General features: G+C 46.0%; 1 protein-coding gene across 3 annotated transcripts in view; it reads right to left on the reverse strand.

The window, feature by feature from the left end:
* Window positions 1–20,382, reverse strand: part of PIP5K1B (phosphatidylinositol-4-phosphate 5-kinase type 1 beta) — a 324,599-nt gene that overhangs the window by 301,815 nt on the left and 2,402 nt on the right. The window lies entirely within an intron of this gene.

Raw genomic sequence — 20,382 nt, forward strand, 5'->3', positions numbered from 1 at the left:
GGTAGAGCCCTTCAAAACAGAGAGAGCTTGATTCCTCTCTCTGTGTCACTGCCCTGGGAGGATAGAATGAGGACACAACCATCTGCACACCAGGAAGTGAGCCCTCACTAGAAACTGGATCTTCTGGCACCTTAGTGCTGGATGGACCAGCCTTCGGAACTGTGAGAAACAACTATCTGTTGTCTAAGCCACTCAATCGATGACATCTTGTTTTAGAATTTCAGACAAGGTTCCCAAGTCATCCCTCCCGAGAACTCGCCTAACTGCCCATGCAAGGAGAGAACCCCACTACCACCACTCCCATCACTCTGCTGCTGACCCTGCCTTACTTTCCCCCACAGCATCTTGCCATATCAAATTATCCATTTATATTTAATTATCATTGGCCTTCTCCACTAGAAAGGAATAATCCTAATATCCAGAACTGCATTAACTGGCACTCAAATACCTGTTGAACTATGAACTAAAGTTAAGTACCTTTTAAGGAGACAACCTCAGAGAACAAGTCATCTCAGGATCATGGAGCACCTGCTGTGTGTACTGTCACACTCATTGTCCCAGCATGAGACAAAAATATAATGACATACTTTAGGGATATGGCTCTGGAACTAGACTGCCTGGCTTTGAAAAGTGACTGTGTGACGCAGCAGATAAAGCCACTGTCTGCAGTGCCCGCATACCATATGGGCACCAGTTCAAGTCCCAGCTGCTCCATTTCCAATACAGCTCTCTGCTATGGCCTGGGAAAGCAGTAGAAGATGGCCCAAGCACTTGGGCCCCTGCACCCACGTGGCAGACCTGTAAGAAGCTCCTGGCTCCTGGCTCCTGGCTTTGGCCATTGCAGCCATCTGGGGAGTGAACCAGTGGATGGAAGACCTCTCTGTCTGCCTCTCCTCTCTCTGTGTAACTTTCTCTCTGACTTTCAAATAAATAAATCTTAAAAAAAAAAAAGTGACTTGTGACCCTTAATATCATACTTACTACCTTTGTTCCTCAGTTTCTTCATCCATAGATGGTATCGACTGCACCTACTCCAAGAGTTACTGTGCAACTTCAAGAGGGGAATGCACATCTACTGTTCAGAGAGCACCTGGATGATAAGAAGCACCCAGGGGCGTTAGGTGCTCATCAGCACTGCCCCTGCAGGAACCTTTTTCCTTCCTTTCCTCAGCTCTGCAATCATAGACTATCCCCTGATATTTCTTATCTCGCAGTTCTTACTTCCTATGTTCTACCCATTTTAGTTGTTCCACTCATCCTTATTTTCTGATTACCAATATGCCAATGACTTATGGTATATACGGTATATATGACAAGGAAATGCATGAGCAAGGGAATTATCGAACGATAGAGAAGACCTGATGACAGAACCACCTCTTGCTTTTCTCATTCCTGACATCAGTTCCATTCTCCCAAGACCACTGCTCTTTTTTTTTTTTTAATATTGATTTATTTACTTAAAAGTCAGAGTTACACAGAGAGAGGAGAAGCAGAGAGAGAGAGAGAGCGGGGTCTTCCATCCACTGCTTCACTCTCCAACTGCTGGGCCAATCTGAAGCCAGGAGCCAAGAGCTTCCTCCAGGTCTCCCACGCAGTTACAGGGGCCCAAGGACTTGGACCATCTTCTACTACTCTCCTGGGCCACAGCAGAGAGCTGGATTGGAAGAGGAGCAGCCGGGACTCAAACCAGCGCCCATACGGGATGCCAGCACTGCAGGCAGCGGCCTCACCTGCTATGCCACAGCATTGGCCCCAAGACCACTGCTCTTAAAACTATTTCACGGCCGGCGCTGTGGCTCACTAGGCTAATCCTCTGCCTAGCGGCGCTGGCACACCGGGTTCTAGTCCTGGTCGGGGCGCCGGATTCTGTCCTGGTTGCCCCTCTTCCAGGCCAGCCCTCTGCTGTGGCCCGGGAGTGCAGTGGAGGATGGCCCAAGTGCTTGGGCCCTGCACCCCATGGGAGACCAGAATAAGCACCTGGCTCCTGCCTTCGGATCAGCGTGGTGCGCCGGCCACAGCGCACCAGCCGCGGCGGCCATTTGAGGGTGAACCAACGGCAAAAGGAAGACCTTTCTGTCTCTCTCACTGTCCACTCTGCCTGTCAAAAAAAAAAAAAAAAAAACAAACTTTTTATTTCAGTCTTTTCGTGATTCTCTTCCTAACTCTTGATAATGTACTTCATTCTTCAGGTCTTCATTCATACTTAAGACTTTCCTCACAGCATCCTGGCTTCCTCCTACAGTTAGATTGTTTCAATTATTCTGTTAACTTCTTTGTAATTTTAAGTATTCAGATCTTCATTTGTGCTTTCAAGTAAAACTGTCCTTATTCATGGACATGATCACCTGCGTAACAACATTTTATGTGTCCTACCAAAAAACTCACCACAACTAATACAAGAACGTAATACTTCACTGAAAAATAAATTAATAAGGATGGCAAATAATCACATAGAAAATGCAACATGAGTAGCCAGTAGGGAAAAGCAACTCAAAAGCCCAGTGGGTCACCACGACACCCCTACCACAGTGTAATGTGAAAAACACTGACCACACCAAGCACGGAGGACGCAGCACAACTGGAGCGCCCAGGTGCTGCTCTAGGAACACAACACAGCACAACTGCAATTCTACCCACTTTCCACGGTTCCTTATTTCCTCACTGTAGCCAAGAGGACCTGAGCACCTTTTCCCTCTCCCCTGGGCTTCTACATCCCCTTTTCTAGCGGATACATTCTATTTGTTGAGGTTGCAAAAATCAGTAACACAGTCTGCAATCAGAACCAAGACCACTGTGCTTAGTCTACAGTCTGACTGTACTGGCAAAAACCACAAAACAACACCTGCAGGATTATGATTATACCACTATGCTCACTGCCAGGCTGAGCAGATAATTAAGATTTCAGCCTCTGATTACAGATCCAGCGTCATGACCCCTAGGCCCACCTGATTTTTGATCGGGTATCACCCTTGTTAGTAACCACAGTCTAGTTCCTCTACCACTTGATACAGGTCATCTGACTGCAAATATTTCTATAATGAACAACCATTTTCACTGGCATTTGAGGAATATCCAATTAAATTCAAACAACCTTAAAGATTTCACAGGTATAAAAATATTTTCTGGGTGACTTGTAGGAGATTCTGGAATTCTGTCCATCTCGGCAGCACTACCTGAAACTCCAATCGTTTTCAGGTAAATGGCAAAGTACTGGGCTCTCTGCAAAGCCTCACATGTTGACAACCACAAACTACTCAACATACACAAAGTAAGCACTCAATTTACTGGATACACGGAGCGTCTGGTCCTAACATGATTAACTGTTGTCCACCTGCTTTCTTCAACAAGTACATATGAATTGTGCCTTCTTCAAAATCCTCCCAAACCAGGATTCATCTCTTTTTAAACATACAGCACATTGCTCTCTTCATCCACGTTTAAATTCTGGAATTTCCACCAGACATCAGCCAAGTGCCCAGTCAACCTCTTGGCCTGTGGGGGTAGAAGAGGAGTATTCTTCTTCATGGGGACCCCGGGCCCAGATCAATTTATTCACAGGCCACAAAGGTGGCTACCCTCGGCATGACCTCTTTCTGTAATTCCTCCAAGATAAATTCTCTAACTTGCAGGATGCTTTTGTTCCAAGGGCCTCAAAGGCCTTCACTCCACTTGGCCTCCCAAGGTGCCTTTGAACAAGTCCAGAAGCCAGTGTACAGATTCTTACTTCCCAAAAGAGGCAAAGAAAGAGGCACAAAAGGAGTGAAGCCACTGGACCAGAGAGCAGTAAAGACTCCGCAGAGGGGCCGGCGCTGTGGCACAGCAGGTTAACACCCTGGCCTGAAGCGCCGGTTCTAGTCCCGGCTGCTCCTCTTCTGATCCAGCTCTCTGCTATGGCCTGGGAAAGCAGTAGAAGACGGCCCAATTGCTTGGGCCCCTGTACCCACATGGGAGACCCAGAAGAAGCTCCTGGCTCCTGGCTTCAGATCAGCGCAGCTCTGGCCGTTGCAGCCATCTGGGGAATGAACCAGTGGATGGAAGACCTCTCTCTCTATCTCTACCTCTCTCTCTAATTCTTTCAAATAAATAAAATAAATCTTTTAAAAAAATAAAAAGACTCAGCAGAGAGCCCCATGACTCAGAATCCCTTCTTCTTAGACCAGAGCTCACACTGCATTCAAATTCAGCTTGTGCAAATGTATGCAAAATGTCATTTAAAAAACACAGGACGCATGGCCCAAGGAAACCAGGAGACACACTGATCACAAAAAGCTATATTAGGCTAGGGGAGCTGCTGAAAGATAAACTGTTCCCTTCCTCTAGAATTTAAAGTAGTGAGAACAACAAATGCCACGAATTCTGCAGGAATTTGGTGGACCATTTTGTTAACTCAATTTCTTCTCTTTTTTTTAGTGAGAAATAGAACACTCAGCTGCAAACACATTTTAAGTGGGCACTTTTGATTTACTTCAAGGTACGGCGACTGATAGAAACCTTTCTAGAAGTTTGAATTGTCTACCTTTTTCTATTATTTTTCTGAAGGAGAATAGAAATGATCAATAAAAAGTAGGAGTCGGGGGCAGCTGGTGTGTAGAAGGTCCTGGAGCTGTCAGACTGGGAGGGCACACAGAGCAGGCAACCATGTGGTCACTGCTGTTAGCACTTGGGCCTGTTTACAGAGATAAGCTGAGAACAAAGGAAAACTGAGCCTCCATGTTAAGCTCCAAGAGTAGCAGGAACAAGAACATCAAAAAGAATGCACACTGAAGAACTCCCACTTCTAGGGAGGCAGCTGTAGGATGTATATGTTGTCAAAAAAAGTCTGATGCCATTTTCTTAAACAGAAGGGGAAGAAAGGATACTCATAAGAAAAAAAAATGGAACAAGCTAAGGTATGAAGACGTGAAATTGCAAATGGAGATCCTAAATGATGTTCCCTTTTCTGACTATACCAACTCTTCAGGGAAGTCTTATTTAATCCCATGGCTTAAATCACTGGCAATAGCTGCTAAGGTCATGTCTCCATGAGGGCCTCTTGCTGCACTCATACAAACCTCCCTGTAGACTGTCCACCTGAATTTCCTGCAGGTATCTCAATCTCATCTACTCTACTCCCATGGTTCAAACTACTGTTCAGAGCATCCGAGCATAACGTAGCCAGTCTCTCTCACAGACCACTCTCTTTACAGCCACACGACCTAGATATCCCACCAGTAATGCGAACGTGTGTCCACAACAAGACTTGCCATCACAGCCCTCATGCCTCTGCCACTGTATCTAGGCTGTATCTTCGTGATATTCTATCTCAGTTTAGCATAATTCCCCTAGTCACTCTAGCCAAGTTTTTCTCTCTAGTCACTCAAACCAAAACGCAGAGGATCATCTTCTGCTTCTACCACTTCCTCAAAATGCACATCCAAGTGGCCACCAAGTCCTAGAAATTCATCCACCTACATCTTAAATCTGCTCCCTCTTCCCTATCCTTCAGGTCCTCATCTCTCCTATAATTAGTCTCCCTGTCTCCAGTTTCTTCCCCTTCTCATTTACCTCCCAAACTGGAGTTCAAGTTGCTGATCTAAAATAAAATATGAGCTCACTAGCCCACAAAACTCTTGTAGTTGTTGCCTCATTACCTACAGAGATGTGTGAAGCTGTTAGCACGGCTCACAAGATGTCCCCAATCAGGCCCCAATACCCCTCCCAGCCCATCCATTTCCACCTGCATCTACCCAATCCGTTACCACATCATGCAACTCCAAAACACACTCAGAAGCTTATGATGTCTTCTAAGCTGTTGCACCTGTTAATAGTGTCAAGAACAATAGCACCTGTTACCATGCCAATACTAAAACTATGACAATGACCATGATGACAATGATGAACAGTTAGCTAGGACCCACAGATCAAACCCAAGCATCTAGATTGCAGGAACAACAGAGCACCTGAGGGTGCAGGGGCACAGCAGTGACGCAACTGTAATCTCTGCAACAAGCATCATTATTGATTAAAGGGGGCACAAAGGCAATGGAAGCTGTTTGGGAAGCTGCTACAGTAGCGTTTGTAAGAGGTATTAATATAGGAAATGGGTAAAGATGGAGAACTTTTTTTTAAAGGTTTATTTATTTAAAAGGTAGAGCAACAAAACAGAGGGAGAAGAGACAGAGATCTCCCATCCGCTAATACACTCCCCAAAATAGCTATAATAGCTAAGTTAGGGGCCAGGCCAAAACGAGAAGCCAACAACTTCAGCTGGGTCTCCCACATGGGTGGCAATGCATTGCCTTCCCAGGTGCACTAACAGGAAGCTGGATCAGAAGCTCAGCAGCCAGGACTCAAGTCCACACTCTGATAATGGAACTCTGGCATCACCCACAGTGGCTTACACCACTGTACCACAACCTCAGCCCCGAGGAACGCTTCCTGAAAATCAGTAGCCACACAGATACAGGGATGAGCAAAGCCAAAAGACGGATAAAATCTCCAACACAGGTAAGAACAATGAGGGTATTTTGGATGAAAACTTAGAATTTGGGAAAGGAGAGAGATGGAGTTTTTAAAAGGTAAAAGCCCAGTGGCCAGTTCTGTCAAAATTGTTAAAAAGGAAGAGGGAGGCAGGAAATTGAAAAATTAGCAACAGCTTAAGAATTCACGGACAGAGTTTAAGAATGAATTCATTCATTCATTTAACAAATGTGAATTGGGGTCATCTTTGTGCTGGACACTGCTATAGGTGTTGGAAAATGGGAACAGGACAAACATATGAAGAAACTGACGATCATTTCTAAAGCTGTTAGGCACACTTATAGGATACTTCACACTCAGCTCCAAAATGCTCCCAGAAGTCTTTTGACAGATGTCAAAATGACTATTCTTCATATAAAGTTTACACAAAATGAAATGATGCATCATGTTGACATTACAAACCACCAAGTAGGAAAGAGTGCTTCTGAGAAACTGCTGAACTAAATAAGGAAGCCCAACCGCACACCCGCTGGAGGTCCAGGCTGTCTCACACAAACACATAAACCAAAGTCATGTTTCTCTCTTAACCTTTGGCATGAGAGCATGATTTCCCATGTGCTCCGTCTTCCATAAACCTTCACCACCCCGTCTAAAGTATACCTCTTGAGAAATACAATCAAGCTGTATCATTTACATACAGCTTGCCCAAGCAATGACACCACTGTTTGTTTTCATCTAATGACTTCATAAGCTGAGGAGCAGTCTGGGTCACATCACTCATTAAAAATATGTTAATTTTTCATGATGCACCTTCCTTGTTTCATTGCAGATATTAAAGTTTGTTTCCCAAGAGAATGTGGAAATCAGGAAAATTGGAGCAATTTTTCTATGCAATTTTTCCAAGAGAAAGAAAAATACCTCTGGTGAGCAGCAGCCTCTAAAGGCACAAACTACTGAAGGCGCATAGATAAATTACCACTATGTTTGGTTTAAATGAACGTCTGTGGAATCCTGCTTAGATGTACACAATGTAATAAACACAGGATAACTATTTTAGAACGAAAAAAGAAACCATGCCTCTCTCAGTCTAAGATAGGATCACTTTATTTATCTGAATAGCCCAAAACTGGGTGTAAAGAAGGCAGGCTATTGGCCAAAGAACCAAGGGAAAGATGAAAAAAAGCTGGCTGGCTTTACAAACAGAACTCTTGAGATCATCCCTCAAAACGCTCCTTTTGTTGCCTTTTTTTTAAAAAAAATACACATTTCAAAGAATAATACAAGTCTGTTTGGGAACTACAGTTCGGACTATGGAGCTGTCTGGTTCCCAAGATCACAACAGATGAGTGAGGGGGTCTCACTGCAAAAACCACACAAACAGCATCACCAGCATCACTGCCTCTACCCTCCTAAAAAATCAAGAAAGGACAGAGTGTCAAAAAGAGACCAGCAGGGCCATTTGGTGCAGGACAAAGAGCCCTACATCCCCAAATGGATCCTAGCCTGTCACTTTATTACACTAGAGACACATTCAGTTCTGTATAATGTTTTAAAGAATTGGGAAAACTGTGATAACTTTTTGTCAACTGGCTATTACAAAATTGGCCCCCAAAACGTTGGCACCCCAAAGGACAAGCAAGCCGTTAGCAATCAGGGCATTTATTCTAGAAGTAAAACAAGCTATCCAGAGGTTCTGAGTACCCGGGAGTTCCCCGCTCTGAGCCCCTTCCATTCTGCGCTTGGGCAGCCAACTGAAATGGGCATCTGCATGAATTTCAGGCAGATACAATGACACACTGTCAAACTGTGCTGGACACAGTTTTAGGATGATGATTTTGCTTCTTACACTATGAAGGTTCATCCTACAATAAATTAATATGAACTTCAGGGTGAGCAGTATTTGAAAAAGACATTAGCTTTGTGTCAAACCATGTTTCATTAATGACACTCACCTGTCCTGTATGACAGAGAAGGCAGCCTTATGACTCACTCTTCAACTCCAAGTTCTATCGAGTGCCTGCTCCCCAAGCTCTCCCAGCCCTTCGTGACAAAAATGAAGTCTCCCAGAGGACTAGTTAGGTGGCTGCCAACTCCCGACCCTCACGACAGCACAGGAGCGGAATGAACACTAGCTGTGGAGCCAGGGTCAGGTCCCCACTAAGTGCATGAACACAGGCCCAGGCGGCCCTGGAGGGGACAACAGATCTGATTCATGCTTTCTGAATGGCACATCTCCGCCTTCTACCAGGGATTAAAATCGATTCCGTCCACCATGACCAGCGTTTGGTAGAGGTTGGAGGTGGAAGAGAATGTATCAGAAAGGAACCGACAGCACCTCATGCAGCGTCATTCTGTGTTCTATCATGGAACTTTTGATTATACTTTCTATGTGTCTATATATACACTGGGTTCCAACATAGAATGCGTTCCTTACAGGGCACTGACCTGGCCATAAAAGGTTATACAAAGGATTGAATATTTGTGTACTCCCAAAATTCATGTTGAAATCCTAAACCCCAATGTGATAGTACTAGGAGCCAGGGCCTCTATGATTAGGTAACCCAAAAAGCTATGTGAAAAGATTAAAGGCAAGCATTTAGGTCCGCTTATATTAACCAGGTTCCATAGGATGCTACAAGCCTGTCTCTTATTCCATCCTAAGCATTTGTAGATCATCAAACAGACTGCTTCAACGCCCAGCTCACTCCTTCCTCAACAAGTTCTTTATTAAATAACTGGGTTATATAATTCTTTAGATTGCATGTATTTTTTGATGGGGAAGGTCAGGCAAAAAAAATCTTATAAAAAATTTTAAAAATTAAAAAAACATTTATTTTGAAGCTCAGAATTACAGACAGAGAGAGAGGGAGTGAGGGAGAGAAACAGAGAGATCTTCCATCTGTTCACTTCCCAGATGGCTGCAATGATCAGTACTGCGCCAGGCAGAAGCCAAGAGCCAGGAACTTCCTCCAGGTCTCCCATGTGGATGGCAGGAAACCAAACACCTGGGCCTTCTGCTGCTGCTTTCTCGGGCCATTAGCAGGGAGCTAGATCAGAAACAGAGCAGCCGAGACATATGGGATGCCGGTGTTGCAGGCGGCGGCTTCACTCACTAGGCCACAGCAACAGCATCCAGGACAACATTTTTAAGTCAGGTTGTACAGTATGGAATCCTCTTGAAGCAGAAACTGCAAAATTCTCCACAGATGTACAAAGCAAGTCAGAAGCAACTGACTGTACCCTCGAAGACAAGAACATTTTTAGGACAACTTCCCCCTGAACTGCATCCCCTTTTCTCTAAATAGCAATCATTCCTATCCCCTCACATTTCTTGTTATACCTTCCTTCCTTTTGCTTCTATTTTTTTTAAAGATTGTATTTATCGGAAAGGGTGGGGGTGATCAATCTTCCATCTGCTGGTTTACTCCCCAACTGGCCACAATGGCCAGGGCTAGGCTTGACTGAAGCCAGGAGCCAGGTGCTTCATCCAGTTCTCCCACGTGGGTGCAGGGGCCCAAGCAATTGGTCATCCTTTGCTGCTTTCCCAGGCACATTAGCAGTGTGCTGGATCAGACACGGAGCAGCTGGGACTCAAACCGGTGCCCAAACTGGATGCCAATGCTACAGACGGTAGCTTTACCCACTCTGCCACAGCACCAACCTCTCTTTTACTTTTGTAGTCTTAAATCTTTAGATGAATAATTCACAAATAGGGTTCAAAATTCAGAAGGACAAAAAGGTATTGACAGAAACTGTTACTTCTATCCTAGCCCCCCAAAAGCCAGAGAGTTCATTCATCCCACCCCCACTGCATGGGCAAATAGCTTGGGGGTCCTTGCAGGAACATTGTCTCTGATGACCCAGGCTGACTTTCCTGGGGATAATACCTGCAGCTGCCATTATAGGAACACTGAGAGCCACAGCTGTGGGATTAGGCATTCACAAAGACAGTAAAACAAAGTCCACAGGCACGAGGAGTGATGTGAGGCGGTTCACTCATAATCTCTAGGCACTTCCTCTCTTCACTCAAAATTTACAAAAAGGATTTGGTAAAAGGTGAACAGCCTGACATTCACCAACTTCGTTATTCAAGAAAACCCCTGCGTGCTGATGTCTTGCTGACGGACGGGGTTGCAAGCAGAAAGCTGCTCGCTGAGTGAACTCTGCCTCCCGCTGCTGAGGGTCTGCTGGGGAGACAGAGGAGACAGGTCATCCTGAAGGACCTTGCCCAAGAGTGGGCTGCCGGCCCTGTCCTGGACAGGCGTAGGTGGAGAAGGCCCCCTTCCACAAGGAACTTCAGAGTTGACCTCAGCATGCCCAGCCAACGTGAAGAGCACCCCACATAGGTGGGCTGAAGCGTCAGGAGCTGGCAGGTGCTCGGCACAGGGAGGCGGCTGCACAGTGGTTAGTGAGGACAGCGTGGTGGTCCTGAGAGTGCAGCGGCAGGAAGACCCTGGAATCACGTCAATGGTCTGGGTCTGTATGCAGGTCAAATGAGAAGATGAGATGGATCCAGCCGTGCCCCTCCCCTTAGAGTTTGGAAGATTTCCTCCACCTACTTCATAGTTTCCTACTACGAGCAAGTGCACAAAGAAAGGATTTCAAGCTATGCTTCTTTATTGATTCTACCAGTTGTGCAAAGAAATACCACCTTCTCCCCAAAGCTGCCAGGATAAGCCACAGCCAAGGGCCAGAGACAAACATCCTTTGGGGAAAGGTCAGATTTTATGCCTAGCCTGTAAATGCAGCATGTCTCCGCCACAGGTGACCACAAATGTGACACTGGGAGGGCAATCAAACCCAGTACATAAACAACTATGATTGGTGGCAGAGGTCTCTGGTTCCTGGTTAGAATTATTAAGTACAACTCAGAGATTCCCAGGACACTCTGTCTGGTTTTGGGGGTATGGATGGTCAAGTCCCTGGGACCCCACTCAAGTTTTTCTCCTGTGCCTCTAAGAGCAGCTGATCGTAGTTAGGAATACAGACCTGCCTGCACGCCAGGAGAGCCAAGTGGCAGAGCTACTGGGAGGAACAAACCCTCAGAGGCTGTGCAAGAGTTCTCCCCAATCTGGAGAACCCGAGGGGCCAGAATCTGTATGCTTCCGTGAAGGCTTGGCCAGGAACTGGAAGAGACCCAGCCAGCAGAGTTTTGGGTCCCCTCCAGTCATGCCACGCTCTGGTTGCAATACTGCTGATGGATTAAAGGAGGGTCAGAGTGGATGCAGGAGACCAAGGAGGCTCTGGCTAACGTCCAGCAGACAGATCAAAGGCTGGACTACGATGAAATCCACAGACACGATGAGAATTAGGTGGAGCAGACATTCAGGAGGTAGAAAGTGGATCACATGCAGTGGGTAAAAAGAACAAAGCGGCCGGCGCCGCAGCTCACTAGGCTAATCCTCTGCCTGTGGCGCCAGCACCCCAGGTTCTAGTCCCGGTCGGGGGTGCCAGTTCTGTCCGGTTGCTCCTCTTCCAGTCCAGCTCTCTGCCATGGCCCGGGAGTGCAGTGGAGGATGGCCCAAGTGCTTGGGCCCTGCACCCACATGGGAGACCAGGAGAAGCACCTGGCTCCTGGCTTCAGATCGGCGCAGCACACTGGCCGTGGAGGCCATTTGGGGGGTGAACCAACAGAAGGAAGACCTTTCTCTCTGTCTCTCTCTCTAACTCTGCCTGTTTAAAAAAAAGAAAGAAAGAAAAGAACAGAGCTACCTGGTGGCTAGTGGTGTGCACCAGAGAGCTGGGAACCCTGCAAGGGTACCAAGCATGCAGAGAAGAACGATCACGATTCTGGTCTCGGGCATGCAAAATCTGGGATATCCAAGCACAAGGCTGAGGCGGGAGATAAAAATGAGATTCACCTACGACTGTCCTTTTAAAAGCTCTTGTCGCAAAACATGAAATGGAGAAAAAGAGTGCGGCATTTAAAATCAGAAAAGCCAGGGCTAGAACCTTAGCCCCCACCTGTTACTGCCTCTGTGCTCAGGAGCAAGTTCCACCAAGGGACCAGGTGTCCACTCTCTTCCCTACCAGTGAGGATGCTGCCAACCACTCTGCAGCACACTGTGAAGATGAGAAGAAACAGCACTTGAGAAGTGCGCAAAACACAGGAAGTTCCCAGCAAAGTCAGCCTCCCTGACAGCAGGACCATGCTCCCGCTTTTCAGCATACCTCTTAACTGCTAGCACCGTCTGGGCCAACGGGTCCAGGAAGAGCTAGTGCACCAACCTGACTTGATTCTGAATACTATGAGGAAACCACTGTTTTCTCTCCCTCAACAACCACTAGCTCCTGCAGCACCTCCTCCATCTGACGGCCTGTTGAAGCGAATCCCAAACCCAAGTCATACACAGAGCAGGTGTCAGCCACATCCTGTGACGTATCTCTCAGTCCCGGGAGTATCCATCACATGGCAGGATCAGGGACTCTCACAGCTTTCCTATCTATTATCTAAAGCTCTAATACTCAGTCTAGAATTTGTTTTCTCATGATCTACACAGTTCTAAGAAAAGTCAAGACTAGCAGACAATTTCTCATTTCTTGCCCTCCTAATTCTGATGGAGCAGACAGAGGGAGCACACACTCCCTGCACACGTGAACACTCATCTGGGAATTTGGAACACTTCAGGCAGCTTATACTTCAATCAAGAGATTTCACATTTACTGTCTGTGTCGAATGCATCAGAGTCCCAGAGGTCTGCTGGCAATGACTGCTAAAGCCCATCTGAGAGTTGTCCATGTGGTGGCTGGAGTAGAGTATGAGAATCTGCATTTCTAGTAAGTTCCCAGGTGATGCTGACACTGCTGGCCCAAGAACCACACTCTAAGAACCACAGCCTGTGTCCCTCAGTGGTACTACAGTACTAATATATTTGATGTTGGAAGAAAACACAAGTTGAGAATGATGTGAGCAGTCACAGGATTTCTGCCTTGTATATTACCACCAAGGCATCTTCCACAGCCCCCTCCCCATTTTCTTGAAAGGAAAGAGAGACAGAGACAGAGAGAGAGAGAGAGAGAGAGAGAGAGAGATCTTCCAGACTCTGGTTCATTCCCCAAACAGCTGCAACAGCCAGGGCTGGGCCGGGCCACAGTCAGGAACCCAGAAGCCCATCTGGGTCTTCCACATGGGAGGCAGGGACCCAAGCACTACAGCCATCATCTGCTGCCTATAAGGATGCATTAACAGGAAGCTGGATCAGCAGCAGCATATGCAGGACACAACTGGTACTACCCAAGTGTCTTTTTTTTTTTTTTTTTTTTTTTGGCAGAGTTAGTGAGAAAGAGAGAAAGGTCTTCCTTTTGTTGGTTCACTCCCCTAATGGCCGCTATGGCCGGTGCTGCGCCGATCCGAAGCCAGGAGCCAGGTGCTTCCTCCTGGGCTCCCACGTGGGTGTGGGCACCCAAGCACTTGGGCCATCCTCCACTGCACTCCCAGGCCACAGCAGAGAGCTGGACTGGAAGAGGAACAACCAGGACAGAATCCGGCACCCCAACCGGGACTAGAACCCGGGGCCCATATGGGATGCCAGCGCCGCAGGAGGAAGATTAACCAAGTGAGCCATGGCACCGCCCTACCCAAATGTCTTAACTAGGAATTATACATGTTTATTATCTGAGTACTTTTAGAGCCTATTTTAACAGCTCAGGAATAATTTGTTTCATGCTTGATAATTTCCACCTATTGGTTTTCTACAATTCATTTTTGAGTACACGAAAGGAATCACTATTGAAATAGAAGCAGTGCTTCATTCATAATCATGTCAGAATTATTTCCCTTCAACAAGCCTTCCTCCTCCTGGACAGCTGGTGTCATTCTAATGGAGGGGCCAGAGCTAATGCTGAAGAGCTGTCTTCACAGCTTAACCACCTGAGCTTGAGTGGACTGACTGGTACCCACTTCACCTCAGCAAGACGAAAGGAACCAAGACATTTAAACAGTCACTAAGCACCTGCCGTGTACCAAACACCAAAAATGCTGTGTTAAAGGACAGTGACCTCTGCCCCTAAGGAGCTTATAATCTTTGGTTGAGTATAAGTTTGAACATAGATAACAGAAAAACAAATGAAATATTAAATCTGGAAGTATCCATTGTAAAACGTGAAACAAATTTATGGAGCAAAGTTCTGGTTGATGATCAGAGAAGGCCTCAGGGAGGTGATATTCAGGCTGATTAACTTAAAGAGCTTCAAAGTCCATTCTTTTCTGGGCACCCTGAGCCAAACTCACGTGAAGTTACTCTGGGTGCTTTAAAAATACATTTCCCAAGGGCCAGTGTTGTGGTGAAGCAGGTTAAGCCATAGCTTGTGACACCTGCATCCCATACCAGTGCCGGTTAGAGTCCTGGCAGCTCCACTTCCAATGCAGCTCCTTGGGAAATCCTGTGCCTGGGAAAGCAGCAGAAGATGGCCCAAGTGCTTGAACCCCTGCACACACATAGGAGATCCAGAAGGAGTTCCAGGTTCCTGGCTTCAGCCTGGCTCTGCCCAAGTCATTGTGGCCCTTTGGGACAGGCGCTGTAACATAGTAGATTAAGCCTCTGACTGTGGTGCCAACGTCCCATACAGGCACCAGTTCGAGTCCTGGCTGTTCTATTTCCCATCTAGCTCCCTGAGAGTAGCCTGGAAAAACAGTGGAAAATGGCCCAAGTGCTTGGGCCCCTGTAACCCATGTGGGAGAACCAGAAGAAGCTCCTGGCTCCTGGCTTTGGCTCAGCCCAGTTCTGGCTGTTGGTGACCAGTTCTGGGGTGAACCAGCAGATGGAAGACCTCTCTCTCCCTCTCCAATTCTGCCTTTCAAATCAATCAATCAATCATATATATATATATAATATATACACACATATATGTATATATATCAAGTACTTTTAAAGAAAACTAGAATTTAGTTCATGTTTAGAATATTCTTCCTGCCAAAGAAGAAAAATAAGTAAAAATTATTCCTAGGTACATTGGTTAAAAAAAGTTTGGAGTCTTGTGAACACTATTCATGACCAAAAAACAGACCACTATAAATTATTGAAACAACTGCCTACCGACCTACCTGATGTCTCTGAAATGGTTCAGAAAACAAATACCATCATAAAAATTATAGAACATCCCAAGATTTTGCAGAACAAAATTAATTTGGATACATAAATTGCTCAGCACACATTTATTGAAATTCACCATTTGCCAGACACAGGGCTATGTTCCAAGAAAAGAAATATAAATAAAGCTGGCTGCCTAACCTTTCCCAGACACAAACACTGGTTAAGCATCTATGATGAGCTTGCCACTCCCTCAAGGAGGTCAGAATATTTGCTAATCACTGCTGGTTCTGTTTCCTTTATTACCAAATGATCATGCTGGAGGACAAAGTTGTTTTTTTTTTTTTTTTTTAAAAGATGTATATTAAGTGTGTGCAACCTGTGGAATCCATCATCTTTCTTGTGCCCATCTGCCTCTGAAGCAAAGAAACACATTTTTATAGCTACCTATACCTTGACCCTCCTCCTCAAACACCTTACTCAGCATTACTCGCTGCTAAAGGCTTAAACATCACCTTTGTTCTCACAAAATGGATAAACTTTCCACAGTCCTGTCTCTGAACTCTGCTTCCAATTCAAAGTAATTATAACTCCTAGGCTCCCTGTATTTGCAACTCCAGCCCTGCCTGGGCTCCCACACACGCCCCCATTCTTAAAGTGGCAGCAACACTAACCATGCAGTACTTTCTATTTTATTGCACTTTCATAACTGAGTTTCCAAAAATACCAAAGAAAATCAGTCTCAAAACTCACTGTTCACCCATTATATAAACTCCCCATGGTATACTGCACACCATTGTTTATTCAGCCTCTTAGACAATACAGAAGACTTGCTGCAAGAACACACACTTTATGTGGTTGTTCATTCAAGTGTGGGCTTGTTTCAACTTCAAATGACAATACCAGGGCACTGTCAGCTGACTGCACAGGCAACCATGTCCCCGTGACAATGTTTCCAATCTTCCCAAGAGCGAGCCAATATTAGGAAGCCCCCTGTGATTTTCTGTGCTAGCATCTCCTCCGTACCACTCTGATGAAGCTGCACACAAGTACCTGTACTTAGGCCTAGAACATACAAAATCAAGGCTGTTTTCCACAGCCTCATCTTTCCTATAAGGATCCCACTGAATAACGCTCATTGCCAAAGGCAGCCAACTGTTTACGACATAGTGTCTCAAACATTTCATCCCAAAATGAGGTTTAAAGCTGATTTGCAAAGAGAAGCCAGAGCAAATGTAACAAAAGACTAGGTTTTTCCCTCCTTCTCCCATTTCCCTAGCATTTAGAAGAAGAAAGTTAACACATCTCACTCCGTAGATAAAACCACAAACGAATGGCTGAGCTACATGATGTACAGTCCTAACCGGGCAGCTTCTAAAAACATAATAAAGACTCCTTTCAACTGCAGTTAATGCACTCGATACAAAGAGAACATGATTTGGCAATAAATACATTTAGGGCTTGGTGTTCTACAGAGTAGCTCTAATGAAGACTCCAGCCAGAGAAAATGATTATTTTTCAGGATATTAAGTGTTCTGACTCACCATTTAACAGAAGTACAGCAAAAATGCAAATTAGATGTATACATATTTATGACTTTACCAGCTGTATGACAAGGCCACCTTTGGCTTCTGAATGTATTTACAAGGAAGAAAGGTTGTGAGAAGAAGCATACATTTTTGTTTCTATTCAAACTGTTCCCTCTCTCTTATCACTGGGTGGAGCAAAGCATTTATCTAAGTCAGAAGATGTATATAAGCCAAGAGAATGAGTGAACAAATGAAAACAAATATTTTCTCCTTAATGGTATTTGCTCAGATAAGAAAATTTTAAAATATAAACAATAAATTATGCTAAAATGAACTCTCAGCCGGCGCCGCGGCTCAATAGGCTAATTCTCCGCCTGCAGCGCCGGCACACCAGGTTCTAGTCCCAGTCAGGGCGCCGGATTCTGTCCCGGTTGCTCCTCTTCCAGTCCAGCTCTCTGCTGTGGCCTGGGAGGGCAGTGGAGGATGGCCCAAGTGCTTGGGCCCTGCACCTGCATGGGAGACCAGGAGAAGCACCTGGCTCCTGGCTTCAGATCAGCGCGGTGCACCGGCCGCAGCGGCCATTGGAGGGTGAACCAACTTAGGTAAAGGAAGAAAGACCTTTCTCTCTGTCTCCCTCTCTCACTGTCCACTCTGCCTGTCAAAAAAAACAAACAAACAAACAAACAAAAAACAACAAAAAAAAACAAAAACAAAAAAAACCTCTCAAATAACTATTAGGTTATTTCTAAAAGTAAAAAACGTGCCTTCACAAGTAAACTCCTACCACAAACTTGATTATCAATTCCCTAAGAATTCTACAGAGTCCTGGCCCTCCCACTAGCTCCCCAAGAGCATGGTCAACCTACCTCGCTAAGTTTCAGGCTTCTTACCCATAAAAGGTGTGTCTCTAAGTTAGTTAATATTTGAATTCTTTATCAGAAGGAAATATACCTCAATACCCAGTATAAAAGGCAGGATCTATTCATAGTGCATAAGATTCATCGTATTTTATCACCATCCTTCCGAACATAAAACTACTACTTTTCTGTATATAGGAAACAGAAGATGATTTTTTTTTTTGGACAGGCAGAGTGGACAGTGAGAGAGAGGGACAGAGAGAAAGGTCTTCCTTTTTCCATTGGTTCACCCCCCGCAATGGCCGCTGCGGCCAGCCGCACCGCGCTGATCCGAAGGCAGGAGCCAGGTGCTTCCTCCTGATCTCCCACGCGGGTGCAGGGCCCAAGCACTTGGGCCATCCTCCACTGCCTTCCCGGGCCACAGCAGAGAGCTGGACTGGAAGAGGAGCAACCGGGACTAGAACCTGGGGTGCCAGCGCCACAGGCGGAAGATTAGCCTAGTGAGCAGCGGCGCCGGCCGAGAAGATGATTCTTAAGGGGAACAGAAACTAGGCTGGTTTTGTTAATTAGGTTCCCTCTCTGAAACCACCAGCCAGGATTAGCATCTGCCAAAATTGACTCAAGACCCTATTTTAAAAGGAGTGGTTTCTCCCGTCTCAAGACATACAATTTCACAAAGTGGCACAAGTCAGTTTCGAGGAAGGCATCTTTTAGCCAGCAGCACATTACTAACAGCAATTAACAGGGAGGGAGTCACGTGCAGGAGTACCACACCAGTGACCTGAGTCTACAGCCTGTAGGAAGACAAACTCTCCTTTAGACGTGTACTCAGGAGAGAGTGACAATGGGTTCCCGCACCTGCAAGCTTCAGGGGACACACGTGTCACAGGTAAAGGGTCCTATGCCGTGAACTGACATGCTGAGACGCTTTCCATGTTTCACAGCATGCTTGCCCCGGAAAGACTTCATTTACCTCCTGCAGTAACTCAACAGCTATTCCCTGAGCACTATGTGTATATCACAATGCTGGTGGGGGGGAGGGAGGAACCAGCATGAGTTTACACCTGGAAAGTAAACCCTGACGTGGACCTTCAAGTACTCCTGCCCCTCAGAGTATCCTCAGTACAACAGCCATACTCAACAGAAAGGCAAGGGTAAAGTGCACCTGTCACACTTTCCCTGCATTAAGTGGCATGTGACAAAGGTAGGGAGGACTGTTTAAGGTGGAATAGGTGACTAAAGCCTTTAGCTGACATGGGATAAAAAAAGCTGCCATTGGGGCCAGCATTGTGGCACAGCAGGTTAAGCCACCACCTGCAGTGCTGGCATCCCATATGTCTACCAGTTCCAGTCCCAGGTGCTCCACTTCTGATCCAGCTCTCTGCTAGTGTACTGGGGAAAGCAGCAGAAGATGGCCTGAGTGCTTGGTGGATGGAGTTCCAGGCTCCTGGCTTGAGCTTGCCATCCCAGCCATTTGGAGAATGACCCACGGATGGAAGATCTCTGTCTCTCCCTCTAACTTTGCCTTTCAGATGAATAAATAAATCTTAACCAAAAAAAAAAAAAAAAAAAAGCTTTTCTACCTCTGCTTACCTTAAAGGAAAACGCACCACTGGGTTACCCACACACTGGTAAACATTACATTATATGAAAGCTAGAAAGAAGCAGTAGTATCTAACATGAACTTTTTGTTCACATTTGAGAGTGGAGACTCAAAGGTGACATGATTTGGGTCAGGTCACACAGTCGTATATGCTGCTGGAACTAGAATCCAAGTGACCAGCCAGCAGGCCTGACAGCTCCTTGTGTCCTGCAGTATCCAAGGTACATCCTCATGGCTCTCCATGGCAGAAAGCCATGGAGGAGACGCCGCAGATCTGAGCTCTGGCCTTCAAAACACTAAAATGCAATAGCTCAGAAAACCCATCACCTTCCAAAACCATTGATTTGTCACCTGTGAAAAAGTGAGCAACAATGAATGGTGAGCCTGCGCAGAAGCATTCCTGCCACTTCAAAGAACCTTATATGAGTTCAGAACTGGCACTGGCCGATCACAGAAAATCTCGCTATGACTCTAACTCCCGCTCCGTGTTACCTAGATCAGTCCCTGAAGCTGCCACCTCTCATCCCTCCCGAGATTATGGGGTTAATTATCTGTCCCGTCCCCCTCAGAAACGGTGGGAATTAAATGCACTTCCGGACTGCAAGACGTTGATGCAAACGGAAGGTATTACCAAGAAATCCCTCTAGTCGTCTCAATTTGGACAAAACTGTGATGTGGTTCTATCAGTCAGGGCTTTGCAGGTTTCCTTCCCAAGTCAGACGTCAGCATACGTCAGTCTCAGACTTAGCACGATTCGCACCGGTCCTGCTAAGTCCCCTGCTCGCATCACCGTGCACAGAACCCACCATTTCTCTCAGCCCGCAGATGAGGCATGACGCTCACTCAACCTCCCACCGGCGTGGACCCGGCTGGGCAAAGCTCGATCTTTTTCCCAGGGTCTTCCT

The sequence above is a fragment of the Oryctolagus cuniculus genome, chromosome 1 (genome assembly GCF_051225735.1).
Source record: "Oryctolagus cuniculus isolate XC-2025 breed Fujian yellow rabbit chromosome 1, ASM5122573v1, whole genome shotgun sequence".
NCBI lineage: Eukaryota > Metazoa > Chordata > Mammalia > Lagomorpha > Leporidae > Oryctolagus > Oryctolagus cuniculus.